At 48.6% G+C, this 15,182-nt stretch overlaps 1 protein-coding gene across 2 annotated transcripts in view; it reads right to left on the bottom strand.

Annotated features, from left to right (window-relative positions):
• LOC101870424 (immunoglobulin superfamily member 3) overlaps window positions 1-15,182 on the bottom strand; it is a 103,305-nt gene that overhangs the window by 11,785 nt on the left and 76,338 nt on the right. The gene's annotated exons all lie outside the window — the stretch shown is intronic.

Here is a 15,182-nt window from a genome sequence, read left to right as displayed (position 1 = left end):
ATACAACACTCTTTCCAACCTGGTTGTAAGTCTACTCTAGCAAAGGGTGAGTCTCTCTGTGTCCCATGCAACTTGCCAGGTCATGTTTAAAGATGCCTGCCATGACATGGAAATGACTGTAGCTGCTGGATGGTGAGGATGCAAGACTCCAGGCACTGAGCCAGCCAAACCTTGCCCTCCTGACACAGGGAAACTCCCTTTCCTGGCTTACTGATTTGCCTGGGCAGAGAGCCAGAAAAGGGCTTGGCCTTCAAATGCTGAACTGATGTGTTCAGCCCCAGGGGCCAGAGCTCCGGTGTGCCCGGGCAGGGCTGCTCCAGCTCTCTGTCAGGCAGCAGAGGTGGTGGGCACAGTGATGTGAACAGGCACGGCTATGTGGCACTTTCTGCTACACTGTCAAGAGACTGATGTTCTCTTAACAGCCTCCCGAACATCTGCTTAGTGAGGGAAACAGGTGCATGTATCTAGGTGAAATTATCATGCACATCATCTGCAGACCATAATCCTGTTGCCACAATGTCCTCTGGCTCCCTGAGGGGTGCCAGCCAGTAAAGATGATATCATACCTTGATGTACTGTAATTGGCCCTATGTACGCTAGTAAGGCTTTCAGTTTACACTGGCAACAAGTCATGGTAACAATCCTCATATTTTTTCTCTTTTTTTAAGCTACCCTGGTCTAGCAGCCCCTGTAAAGCAGTGCAGGCTCTGTGAAGAACAAGTACAGGCACTGAACTCTTCAGCAGTGCCTGGGCAGTGGCCCTGCAGGCAGCACAGGATAGAAGACATCAGAAGACATGCACAGTCTCAGGATACCTGTGGCAGTCCCTGGTCTTCAAAGCTTGCACCTCTGGGCTGGGGGCCAGGTCAGATACCACCTTACAACCACAGCAAGCTACCACATGGCTAGGAGCTCTACAAGCTGGTCTATACAGCAGGAGTTTTCCATACACCATCAAGCAGGCAATCAGTCTCCTCAAGTTGGACATGTGGTAAGCACAGTTACACAAATAACTGGGGGAAGGGAAAGCAGCCATCAGAGGCAGTGATGTGATTCACAGCTTTTCTGCTGAGTCGCTGCAATGGTGAAGCCACTTGGCTCCCTGCCCTCTGTTTCCTAATTATCAAGCAGGGGTTACAACACTTACCTTTACCAAAGCACTTTGCAATCTGTACCTTCAAGTTCTGCAATTAAAAGATGCTGTATCTCAGACTGCTTACATCATCTTCCCTTGTAGACAGCAAGAAAATACAATAGTGGGAATTTACTTCCCACCTGGGAGCCACTGTTACCAAGTCCTGTGAATGACAATGTCTAATTGCAGCTGAAGATGCCTTCCCCCCCAACAGCCCCATAGAAAACCCTGCAGCCCACAGAGCCCCTGGGGAGCCCTCTCACCACAGCGGGGAGGCGCTGTCCCACTTTGCAGGCTGATGCCCTCCAGGGAAAGCTCCTCCAGAAGATTCTCTTGCCTGGAGAGAACTGATGAAGTGTTGCAAAAGGTTTTCCTGGGGAATGTCCTACTTTTAAAAGCCTCTGCTGGGATTTTCACTGAGATGTATGATGCGGGGGGTGTAAGCAGAAACAAGGCCAACCCAACCTGAACCCAGCCCCAGTTTAGCACCAGACACGGGGTTTATCAGGCTGGTCAGGAATGACTTATTTCCAGGAGCACAGACCCAACGTGACTTCCTGCAAGGAACCTCTATCTCTCCAACATCCTGAAGGGCATTGACTGGGCTTTTGGCACATACTCACCTGGCTCCTCAGCCTACAGTCACAACCCAGAGGTGCCTTATCATTTTCCTTGCTAGGGCCCAAAAAGCACTTAGTGCCCAAATTCCTCTTGGGTGATGTTCACCTGTGATTCAAGAGACCTGTGTGTAGGTCACTGCTCTGCAACAGGCTTAGACATGCACTAAAACTGCCAGCCCTTTTCCCTTTCACAAAGCAGGGCTGAAGAGCCTCCTCCACCTCCACAAGTTGCAAGGACACCCATGGTAATGACCATGGAGAAATGGGGCAATGGGAATCAAGCAAGTACACACTAGCCCTCTGACTCAGTGTGGCAACGGGTGGGTGATTCAGGTTACTAGGTTAGCTGAAAGCAAACCATGTTCAAAAGGGAAAGAAGCATGAGCCTTTCAGAAAAGAGGCACCAGAGGAATGGCATTCATAGAAGGAAGATGAGATTCTCCTAGGAGGACTTTGCTTATCTGGCACAGAAATCACTGCAAAGTAAAGACAGAGACTTCCAAGCGCTGGGCGACCCCCCACCCCCGAAATGGCAGGAACATGGCTACATAGCAGAAGACAACTTCTGCTATTCTCTTTTTAACAGAATGCAATTCCTCCTGAAACTGGATTAGTAGGGCTGCAAACTGCATTAGCCAACATGGGAAGCTGCTGGTGCAACAGGAGCAGGGGAAAGGGAAATAGCGTTAGACTCTGCCTGCCATTATTACTGCCATTATTAACTTGTCACTTTACTGTAGTGTTCCTATAACAATGAATTATTGCCTGCAAACAGGCTGACATGATCGAATTACTGAGAGAGCAGCTCCATGGGAAGCAGAGAGAGTGTTAACCCTTTCCTCAGGAAGGCTCTGCTGCTGCTCCCTCCCAAGCAGGCTTCTCAAACCTTTGAACACTAACCTACCATCTTGACCTTCAGGAGTGCTGGTTTCGAAGCAATGCCAAGAGTTCCTACAGCCCCCAAACTGCTTATGTCTAGGCTGCAAATACGCTGCTCTAGGTTGGATGTGCAAAAAAACACAAAGCAAAATATATGTCTGTCTGCAGCAGCAACAGAGATCCACAGCTGGAGCTCTCCCCCCTCTTGCAGATCTTCCTGCAATCACTCTAGCCTACTAATTTTGTACAGCTAAATCCTCACTTCTCCATGCTCCTTTCTGATACAGAGGGCTATGCCAGGGCAGAGACCTTGTGCAGAGTGGGAAGGAGCTGGCATGCCTTCAGCCACCCTTACCATATCCCTTGGCATCACCCCAAAAGCCACCGAAATGCTACTCCACTTCCCTGGGATTTGAGAAGCTTTAGCCTGTCTGCAGGTACTGCTCATGCTTTGCTAAACATCAGCTATATGACATTTCTCCCCACATTTACTGTTCTTTGTATGATGCTGTAAATAGTGTTCTTGCAGCATGAACTGGTGGGTGCTCTCAGCCCCAGGAGCAAGCCTAGGAGCTGGAGTGATTCACCTCCTCTCAGGGACAGAAAGAGGCCAGGAATAAACCACGTGACCTGCATTTCAGCAAGTTGCTGCAAGGTCCATAGCCCATCAGACACAGGTGTTCCCCATCCTCACAGCCTGCTGCTCCAGCGAGGTGCACTCAGCACTTACATACTGGTGCACATCCATGGTGACCATCACTGATACCAACAACCCCAGCTCTGAATTCAGCCCCAAGCACTGGCTCGTGCCCTGAAGCTCACTGTGCTACTGTAGCTTGGGGAAGTGCAGCATGATGTACTCAAAATGCTATCACAGGGTGCTGTGGCAAAACAGAACAGGCATCTCCCCTCAAACCCTGCAGTGAACCTGCCTTCTCTGCTGTACCCTTGTTGGCTCCAGCCCTGTAGAAGATGAGCACCACAGCATCCAAACCTACTGACAAACAGCCTAGTGCCCCCCCCCAACTCCCAAAAGCAGCACAGTCAAGACAGCTGACCTACCAAACACATAGGGAGCAGGGTCAAGTTCATCGCTGCATGCCTCATGCTGTGGTGTGAAGACTGCATGCAGGCAGTGACAAGGACATCTGCTCAGCCATGGGATTACCAGCCATGCCATGCTGGAGCCTCCAGAGCAGCTAACATACTACAGGTAACCAAGTGTGGCCTCGGGGAGGCATGCATATGTGACCCAGAAAGTCTATTCTAAGCCCAGAAGCCATACATCTTGAGCATATATGGAAAAGGCCATGTGTGTAGCTTCAGGGATGGAGAAAGCTGGAAAGTTCACAGCCTCCAAGGTCTGGTCATGGATAAGCCAGAGATCTCCATCTGTGATGTGCCGCTAGCCTGGGAAAAGCAAGAACTTCCCCAAGAAAGAGAAACCATGTCTCTCTAGAGAACAGCAAGAAACAAATCTACCCCAAAGCAAAATGCCCCACAAAACTAAAACCAGAAACCTTCCTGCCAGTAAAATGAATGAAAAAGTTCTGCAGGAGAGAGAGGAGGGGAGGGAGGAATAAAAGATTTCCAGCACAAGTTGTGCCTGCTGTCAGAAAACAATATACAGCTCACTGATCACTTGTAAATTAAAACATGGAGATAGGATCACTGGAAGACAAATTCAGTACCAAGCCAGAGCCAATGAGGATGAAGAAAGAAAACAAAGTAACATACTGAGATATTTAATCAAGTCCTCATCAGAAAGATTTCAAGCAAAGGAACGTTCCATCAATCTGGGAGAAAAAGAAAGTACTCAAATGTACCTGAAGAGCAAGTTCTCACACACACTGCAGCACCACACACAAACTCCCATGCTGTTCTGGAGGCTGGCCATTAATGGCTCAACCTCCTAGCAGGCTGCCAGAAACATATTTGAGAAGTTTGCGTAGGTGCACGCTAAGAGTACAACTGCACCATGTAGCGCATAGCTGACTTCTGCATGTACTGTATTTGATTTGAGAGCTTCCTGCAGCTACAGGTAAAAAGCTGGCTGCAAGGCAGAGAGAGATGAGATGCTGAGGGTGACAGCAAATGCAATTTTCTTGCCATCCACAGAGCAAGCTCTCCAGACAGCCCCCAGGAAGGATCATGAGGTGTTTTGGACACTGCCCGCACCAGCCCTGATAAGCCCAGGTTGCCAGTGCTTCCCTCTGTGCAAAGATGGAAGTCCCTTGAGAAGGACACAACTGCATCCATCCAAAGCACTCTACTCACCTGTAACTGTCTCCTTCCACCACATTAATTTTCTGCAGGTTTAGTAAACTGAGGTGTGGCAGTTTTAGTAAACAGTGGCGAAAATGCTGGCACAAGCTCAGGACCATGCAGCCAGCAGCATGTGTCAGGGATGAGGATCAATTTCTTCTGTGAAATCAAGCGCTAGATCTGCTCTACCTGCACTCAAAATACTCATGATGCTACTGCCTCCATAATCAGTGCATTCAGCTCCTTGTGTGGAAGACCAACCAAGTGAAATGAGCCATCTGTTGTTGCTTAAGAAATTTGTCTTGAACTTCTTAAGGACCAAGAAAGTATTACAGCAGGATGGGCTATAGAGTCATCACTCTGCACACCCTGCTTCTCTGTTATATGGGATGGGGAAAATGTAGAAGTTTTCTTTAACAGCATCCCAAATTCCTACTTAAGCAAGTAAGATAGCCCTGGGAGCCAACTTCTATTATACATGTTGAAATAAAAAAGACCCTGAACCATAGGTTCAGCATGTCTGGAACCTGCCATTTTGCTCTAAGGAAGTACTAAGGAAGCAGATCTCAGGTTCAGTGAAGCCAGGAATTTAGTTGTTCACAATGTCAGTACAGGTAGAAACCCCACAATACTGAGCCCTTTATGAATCCTATATTCTGGAAAAGCATTCAGATAAAAATTGTCCTTGTTTATTCTGCCGACACAGAGTTATTAATCTCACAAGATAAAATCACGAGAAGAAATGGCTGGATTTATTTTACTGAAATTGCTCCCTTTATGTCGGCATTGCTGCACTACCTGGCTGTGCAGGTGTTGTGGTTTAAACCAAATCTGCACAGCTCATTCACTCACTCCCCCCCTCTCTCCCCCAACTCCTGGAGAGTTAGGAAGGAGAATCCAAAGAATGTAGCCCCCACGGGTTGAGATAAGAACAGTTTAATAGCTAAGGTATAACACAAATCACTACTGCTGCTACTACTACAAATAATAATGATAAAGCCAATAACAAGTGAAGAGAATACAACACCTCACCAGTCACTGACCCATAACTCACCCCACCCTGCCTGACCGAGCACCAACCCATACCTCCTCCATCCCCCAGATCTCCAGCCCTTCCGGGTCTCTCCCGGTTACATCCTGGGTATGATGTACTATGGTATGGAATACCTCTTTGGCTAGCCTGGGTCAGGTGTCCTGTCTCTCCTTCCTCCTGCCCTCCCCTCCTCCCTGGCAGAGCATGAGCTCAGAAAAGGCCTTGGACAAAACCAAACATTTGAGCAGTAACTCAAAACATACTTGCTATCAGCAACCGTTCCCAGCCCGAAAGTCAAAACACAGCACTGCACCAGCTACCGAGAAGGAGAAAAATGACTGCTACTGCTCAAACCAGGACAGCAGGTCACTGCTGCATTGAAAAGCAAAGCCATTGTGTCCCACCCCCAGACCATCAGTCAAACCAGTGGTAACAAAGGCAAGAAGCAGGGGACTTAGAGTAATTTGGGCTGGGCCATCTCTCTGCCTCGCTTTTCAGCACTGTTCTCAAAACAAGATCATAGCTTGGCTGTGTGAAGGATTTACACAGAAGTTTCTCATCCCAGGAGAAGCATCCAACGTGATATGGAAGCATAAGGTTCCAGGCGTGGACAAACAGCCGAAGCTGCTGTTCAGACATTTTGGGAAGGATACTTGTCTGGGTACCACTCTGACCGGAGGGTTGAGGATGCAGCAAGAGAAAAATCATGCTGCTGCAGCACTGAGCCTGCTGACCCCAAGGCCTCTCACCCTGCAGAGACCAGCATGACAACCAAGGGGCTGGGGCTCCATGCACAGCCTGGGGAAGGAGAACGGTGGTCAACGCCTGGCTGGAAACCCACTCATCACCAGTGCTTCCTCTTCCCCAAGGGCTGCCCCTGCTGATTCTGTTTTTGATGTCTTCAAGGACATCAGGGATGCACAAAGCTTTAGAGCTGGACAATGTCTAAGTACAGTTCACTGCGGAGTATTTTAGTCCAAGGAGAGCAAACAGCAAATCAATGAGAAGCTAAAGTGTGTGTTGAAAAGATGTTCAAGATGACATCAAAGAAGTTGCATGTGCACAGACTGCAAACAGGCTGACACTGTAGTTCTGTGTATGCATGCTGCAAATGGGAGTTGAAAACCACTCAGGAGATATTAAGGAGAGAAGCAGAGCGTGCTTTGAAACTGAAGTGAAAAAATGGCTCCTAAAAAAGCAAGCATGAAGACAGTTAATTTGAACAGAGCAGCATATCCTGAATGCAGCGCAGGTGTCCTGGCACTGTCAGTCTTGTCAGGGGGCTGAAAAGCAAGCCTGCATGCAGTATAGAATCATAAAATAGTTAGGGTTGGAAAGGACCTTAAGATCATCTAGTTCCAATCCCCCTGCCATGGGCAGGGACACCTCACACTAAACCATATCACCCAAGGCTTCATCCAACCTGGCCTTGAACAACACCAGGGATGGAGCTTTCACCACTTCTCTGGGTAACCTGTGCCAGTGCCTCACCACCATAACAGTAAAGAATTTCCTCCTTATATCCAACCTAAACTTCCCCTGTTTCAGTTTGGACCCGTTACCCTTTGTCCTGTCACGACAGTCCCTAATGAAGAGTCCCTCACCAGCATCCTTATAGGCCCCCTTCAGATACTGGAAGGCTGCTATGAGGTCTCCACGCAGCCTTCTCTTCTCCAGGATGAACAGCCCCAACTCTTCCTGTCTTCATACGGGAGGTGCCCCAGTCCCTGATCATCCTCGTGGCCCTCCTCTGGACTTGTTCTAATAGCTCCATGTCCTTTTTATGTTGAGGACACCAGAACTGCACACAGTACTCCAAGTGAGGTCTCACAAGAGCAGAGTAGAGGGGCAGGATCACCTCCTTCGACCTGCTGGTCATGCTTCTCTTGATGCAGCCCAGGATACAGTTGGCTTTCTGGGCTTCAAGTGCACACTGAAGCTGGCTCATGCTCATTTTCTCATCGACCAACACCCCCAAAGTCCTTCTCCGCAGGACTACCATGAATTTCCTTTTTGCCCACCTGTAGTTGTGCCTGGGATTGCTCTGACCCAGGTGTAGGACCTTACACTTGACATGGTTAAACTTCATGAGGTTGGCATCAGCCCACCTCACAAGCATGTCAAGGTCCCTCTGGATGGCAATCCTTCCCTCTAGCATATCAACCGAACCACACAGCTTGGTGTTATCGGAAAACTTGCTGAGGGCACACTCAATCCCACTGTCCATGTCACCGACAAAGATGTTGAGCAAGACCGGTCCCAACACTGATCCCTGAGGGACACCACTCGTTACTGGTCTCCAGCCGGACATTGAGCCATTGACCACAACTCTTTGCATATGGCCATCCAGCCAGTTCTTTATCCACCGAGTGGTCCACCTATCAAATTGATGTCTCTCCAATTTAGAGACAAGGATGTCATGTGGGACAGTGTCGAATGCTTTGCACAAGTCCAGGTAGATGATGTCAACTGCTCCACCCCTGTCCATTATTTCCATAGCCCCGTCGTAGAAGGCCATCAAATTGGTCAGGCAGGATTTCCCCCTAGTGAAGCCATGCTGGCTGTCACCAAGCACTTTGTTGTTTTTCATGTGCCCTAGCATGCCTTCCAGGAGAATCTGCTCCCAGATTTTGCCAGGCACAGAGGTGAAACTGACTGGTCTGTAATTCCCTGCGTCATCCATTTTCCCCTCCTTGAAAATGGGGGTTATATTTCCCTTTTTCCAGTTGTCGGGAACTTCACCTGACTGCCATGATTTTTCAAATATGATGGCCAGGGGCTTGGCAACTTCATTCACCAGCTCCTTCAGGACCCACAGATGGATTTCATCAGGTCCCATGGACTTGTGTACATTCAAGTTCTTAAGATGGTCTCGAACCAGATCCTCTCGTACAGTGGGCCTCAGGTTTTCATTCTCACAGTCCCAGCATCTGCCTTTTGGGTGGTGTGGTCAGAGCATTTGCCAGTGAAGACTGAGGCAAAGAAGTTATTAAGAACCTCAGCCTTTTCCAAATCCAGGGTAGCCAGTTCTCCTGACAGCTTCTGGAGAGGGCCTAGTCTGTCTGTCCCTAGTCTGCCTTTTATTTGCAATGTATCTCAGAATCCCTTCCTGTTATGTTTCACATCCCTAGCCAAGTTTAATTCTAACTGGGCCTTAGCTTTCCTAACTTGGTCCCTAGCTTCCTGGACAGCATCCCTGTATTCTTCCTAGGCTGCCTGTCCTTGCTTCCACATCTTATAAGCCTATTTTCTCCCCCTAAGTTTCCTCAGCAGCTCCTTATCCAAGGTCTCCTGGCCCTCCTAACTGCATTTCCTTCTAGCTGGGATGCAACACTCCTGAGCTTGTAACAGGTCATCCTTGAATATCAATCAACAGTTTTGGCCCCCCCTGCCCTCTAGGGCTATATCCCATGGGACCTTACTAAGCAGGTTCCTGAAGAGGCCAAAGTCTGCTCTCTTGAAGTCCAGGGCAGTGAGCTTGCTGCACGCTCTTCTCACTGTCCCAAGGATCTCAAACTTGATCATCTCATGATCACTGCAACCAAGACTGCCCTGAAGCATCACATTTCCAGCCAGCCCTTCCCTGTTGGTGAGCATGAGATCAAGCACGGCACCTTTGTCTGCTCCTCTACTACTTGCAGAAAGAAGTTGTCTTCCACACAACCAAGGAACCTCCTGGATTGCTTGTGCTGGGCTGTACCGTCCCTCCAACAGGTATCAGGATGGTTGAAGTCCCCCATGAGGACAAGGGCCTGCGAGCGTGAGGTGGGTGCTTTGGCTCTAGTGACACCAATGTAAGCTCACACCAATGCATGACCTGCACTGGTCCAGCTTTCCTGCTGAATGATATGGCAGAGTACCTCTCCAATTCCACAGCTAGCTTGACAAAACCAGCCAGGAAACACCCAGCAGGAGAAATCCCACCTCAAACCTGTATTCACAAACCAGGGCCCAAAGACTAGAGGGTATATTATGCACTACAGAGGCAGCAAGAGAAGGCTCTCAGGTATTTGTAACAGTGACAGTATACGGAAAAGATGGGGGACAAGAATGGAGTGTGATGGTTAAGTGTGGAGAAAAGGCACCCTGGGGTGCCAGCATGGGATAAATAACTATGCCAAAGAGGCAGCAGCAAGTCTAAGTGGGGAAGCTGTCCCAGAGGACCTGGCAAGGGTGGGGATATAGCTTCTCAAGAAAATATGCAGCGTAGGAGACTACCAGGGGTATGAGGTAGAGGCAGCAAACTCACCCGTGCTACCTCAAAAGGAGCTCCAGCCAGGTCTCTAATGCAGGTTTATGCAAGGAAACAGCCCTGGGTCACATAACACTGAACCCTTTCATTTTGTCTTTACAGTGTGCTGGAAGCCAAGAGGAAAGAGCAGCAGCTCTGAGCCAGAACAGGAGGTCTGGCCCCACTGGTGGTGAAGGGAAAGGCGCAGGTCCCTGAGCACCCAGAGGAGAGGAAGCTGTTCTGCACCGTAGTGGCAGCTGCTGATGAACAGCCTCCTGTCTCTCCTGAGCACTTTTTGACCTCCTTCATCACTCAAGCAAGAGTAAAACTATCTGCCAGATGGAGCAGGTGCTGTAAAACAGGGAAGCAGTGCTATCCTACAGAGAAAAAGCACTCTGGGATCAAGAAAGCAGCAAACTTAAGTTTCCAGACTTAACTTCTGTATCCAGCTCATTAGGTTTCCTTGTTCAGCTTTATTGTTGGATGCTGCCAGCAGCAAATAGTGTCAGGTTTTAAAGTGAGCACTTTGTGGCCCTTGAAAACACTTGTTTTAGCTTCAATTTAAGAGTGTGGTCAGAAGCCCACTGGCCACTCATCATAGAAAAGGATCTTCCACATCCATCCCTAAGAAGATACCTCACATACAGACGTTACCAAGAAATGAGACGGAGGAAAGGCATTAACAGCAATATCTTTAATTTTTTAGGGAAAGCCTCTCCTTATACTCCACAAGTGTCTTGGCAATTGTTTGTCCGCCCTCCTCCCCCAGCATTAAGTGTGCCATACAGCAGCCTGGTTTTCCAATTCTTCTCTGCCTCACCCCCACCCTGTGCAGTCACAACCATCACCTGCTTGGCCACTCACTGAGTCTTCAGAGAAGATGAGCAGGATACTGAGCAGCTTCTCTGCAGCTGCCACAGATGGGGTCTTGGACAAAAAACTAAGAGTCCTCTGCTCTCCACTCCTTAGATTTCACTGGCCACCACCAGCCCAGTGCAGCCAAACTGCTGTCAGTGGTTGTTTGTCATGGATAGCAGAAGGGCAGCAGAGTGCTGTGTTCCCACTCAAGTGAAGGGTTTCAGGGGAAGCACAGCTCTGGCTTACCCCACTCTCAAAATAAGGTTCAGGCAAAAGTGTTTCCCAGTTTCTCTCTCCAAGACAATGGTTTCAACCTGACAGCTCCTAATAAACCAAACTTTAAGAAGCAGCTCCTGGAGAGCCCCTGGAAGCTAATTAATACTCTAATGAAGAGCCTGACTGCCTTGTTTGCTTGTCAGCTCACAGGTCAATCAATCTGCCATAGCCCAACTTGCAAAAAATCCGTGAGGAGCCCAGCACGCTCCTGTATGCCTGGTTATCCTCCCCCACCACCTCTCCCCATCCCTCCTCCACATTCATTACTGTCAAAAACCCATCAGCAAGATGGCAGATTTATAGAGACAATTGCAGCTTCTCCCTGTGCACCTGCTTAAGGATTAGTCCTAAAGGAACTGGCTGAGGGATGACACAAGGATGGAGGAGTAGGAAGAGCACAGAATAATGGGGAGGTGGGTGCCCTGCAGGTTGGGTTGAAGAGGTCTGTGCCCAAGTACCAAAGGGCTGAGGGGGTTGCCACAACTGCCTGCTTGTGTGAAAGCCCTGCTTTTCTTTACCCTGCTATTGCCAGAGACTCCCTAGTGCTCAGACCCCAGGCGCTCTCAAAGCTCTGCCATGTCACCCCCTCACTTGTGCTGCAGGGGAAAGGTAGGGTGGTAAAATGTGTACAAGGGCAACAGCAATTCAATATACCAGCACAAATCTGCTCCTTGCCAGAAGAATCCTACCCAGACATCCTAGCCTGCCCAGACTGCAGCACAGTCCCCATCATGTTTTCTGCCCTTGCCTGTGTCCTGCAGACCACACAGATGCACATCACCCTCAGACAGCACCTCCTGTCTCAGCCACTCCATCCCTGAAAGGAAGCACAATCCAAGGAAGAGCCAGAACAGAGCCTGCCACAGGTGATCTAGCCTGTCTGGTCCACAACCCTGCCTGACAGACCCTACACCAGCCTGGATTTCTGCCCCAGCCTATAGAAGCTAAAACCCAGCACTCACCCTACAGCAGTGAGGTCCCTCTCCCTGCAGGGCACACATGAGCTATCTGGGACTGGGTGCCCCTGCCTGTGCACAAACCTCCCTCTACTTTGCAACCCAAGCTGTGCAGGCTTACATGACATCAAGGAGCAAGCCATGAAAGGGAGCTTCGGATCCTTCTACTGCTGCTGGTGAATTTTCATTCAACAGCAAGTGATGAACATCATGCTCTCATGATACTCAAATTCTCTATAAGCTCTCACATACAGAGCCAGCACCTTTTATAGGTCCTCACACTGCTAGTCTTAACAGCTTCATGCCAGGAATGTCACACTCAAAGGCCAAATCTGGCTCCAGATGCCATGCAGGACACTTGTGCCATCCCATCTACAGACCTTGTATTCAGAACTGGGTTAATGCTGCTGTTGCCTGCCTTATTCACTCCTTCGTTCAGGAGCTATGTTTTTAATTTTTCAAATACTGCTCATTTCTTACTATGAATAGGACAGGACTGGAGTGTTTCAAGCTTCTGATGTTTCCTCAGCATTATCTGTTGGCCATGAGAAAGCAGTAGGTGCAGCCACGTTAATACATGCAATTAAAGACCAGTGCTGCCACTTCTGCAGTGACCACTCAGCAAGGATGACATCTACAAATACTACCCACTGCAAGAGTGCCAAGGAGAGAGGGCCCGAGCACTGAAACAGCAAACAGATACACCAGGAGAAGCTTCAGCACCCTGTCCTTTGAGGATGTGGGAGCAGAGATTAATGAAGCAATCAGGCAGCCACTATTTTACCTTTTTCACCTGAACACACTTTACAGGCTGACATATATTGATTGATTGCCACATCTGCACCTGGAACCTGTCAAAAAGAAAGGTCACTCTGACAAAGAGGGAGCAGGGGTTGAAAAGGAAACTAAAATCCCAACATTAACTTACAGCCTGGAAACACACACTGGCTCAATTTACCAAAACACCTCCGTACAAACGTTCTTTACAGTGTGCATTAGTGGACTGGTAGCAGAGTTAGCTCACCCCAGACTCACTGGCATACAGGACAAGGCAGGAATCCATAGGTAGTGGCAAGGGAAAGAGGAAAGGCAGGACTAAGACACCTGACAGCAAACTGAAGCTATCTCAGATTAAGGTGACTACAGAGACACAGAATTAGAGTGGTAGCACTCTCAAGTATTCAATAGTTCAGGGCTCTTGAATGACCCTTTTTGCAGAAGCCCTGGATATTAATCTAAAAACCAGCACCTGCTTCATCGGCACAGGTCTCACTGGGGGTGCTCTAGGACTTTCATTCAGAGGTGTCCAAGGTGCCTTCCACATTATCCTGGATCCTCTCTGGAGGTTATTCAGCCAAAGATCCAGCAAAGAAACGACATGACCCTCTGCAGCCTGCAAAACCAGAGAGAACTAGAGCAGTTACTGGTATGAACGTTGGCATTGCATTCATGGAGAACATCAGCCTCAGCTCTCAGAGGCTGCCTGAGACATGGAAACAGAACAGTGGGAGTGCAACCATGATGCTGGAGACACTCTTAGGTGTCCTCAACTTATCTTGCATCCCTCCTTGTGCACCGTAAAACACAAACATTATGTAAGGCTCACTGGACTGACAGCTAAGATTTGTGTAGCAGTAGTTTGTTGAACAGCGGGGAGATAGGGTAAGGTAAAAACTATGGAGACCTAGATAATTTATTCAGTTAAAGCATCACTTGATGGTTACTACTCTGGTAGAGACAAATGGCTGCAAGACCATGGTTTATATGTCCTTTAAATGTCCCCCTCACCACCATGAGCTGTGACAGAGAAGCTCTCTTCTGGAAGCTGTTAACAAGGATTTCTCCTTCTCTCTCTGTCTCAGACACATATGCATGCAGAGATGTGCAATGAAAAAGTGGATTACTCCAGGGACCATAGGCAGTCAGTGCTATTACCTAGGGGAATAAACTGAAATAATGAACATCACTAACCTGACCTTGCGCGCAATAAAATTTGTATTACAAGGCAGGATAATCAAGATAAATGGAGGACATTAACCTGGAGATGGGAGCAAAGAAGGAGAGAGGGAAAAAAGATGACGGAGAGCTCACGAGGTGTCTGGAGCTCACAGCATCTCCTGACTTTTTGAAAGACTTGCTCAGGACTGGGGAAGGTGGAGTATGAAAAGGGCCACTGAGGGAGAAAACACAAAGCTCAAGCCAGAATACTGGTGGAAGCAGAATACTCCTAGGAAGGAGTCCCTCTGCACAGGAACACGGAAGGAGGACTACCATGCTTCAAGGACCTGAGCCAAGTCTTGAAGGTGTTAAAAGTCTCATTCCAAACATCAACTCCAGCTGTAAGGCCAAGACAGCAGTAAACTGTTCAGCTCAGTGATGTCCCAGAGCTCCCCAGACCACATATCTTTGACCTTTCATGGACAGTAGAAGGCATGACCATAGTATTAGTGACAATGCCTACAGAAGGCACCTAACTCTCTCCATTGGCTGTATAGAGAGCATAAGCAGCATCAGTTTACCTGACTCTCCCTGACAAGACAGGTGTCTCTTACATAGCCATTGTTAACTCTGTGTGGGCACCCACAGCTTTGGTGACTTCCAGCTCTTAAGAGTTCAGTTTCTGGTGGAGATGAAAGGCAGACTCTTTGAACACTGTCTGCTTTTGAAGATATCTCCAGCAAAGTGAGACATGCAGCAAGTTCCTTGACAAGAGCTGCAGCCCCTCACCTATGGTGCATGCACACATCCAGGCTTTGGTGGGAGCATGCCTCTCTTCTTTCAGCCTGTTTGCCCTGTCCCTCAGCCTCTTCCCCAGGTTAGTCAGCTCTGATGAACGGAGGTGGCCACCTGAAAGCCACCTCCATTTCACAAGAACAGCTCAGGGACTGAACTGAGCTTCAGTCATAGAATCACAGAATCATAGAATGGT

Source organism: Melopsittacus undulatus, chromosome 2 (genome assembly GCF_012275295.1).
Source record: "Melopsittacus undulatus isolate bMelUnd1 chromosome 2, bMelUnd1.mat.Z, whole genome shotgun sequence".
Lineage (NCBI taxonomy): Eukaryota > Metazoa > Chordata > Aves > Psittaciformes > Psittaculidae > Melopsittacus > Melopsittacus undulatus.
Note: the sequence above shows the minus strand (reverse complement) of the source record. Positions and strands in the feature narration are given on the sequence as shown.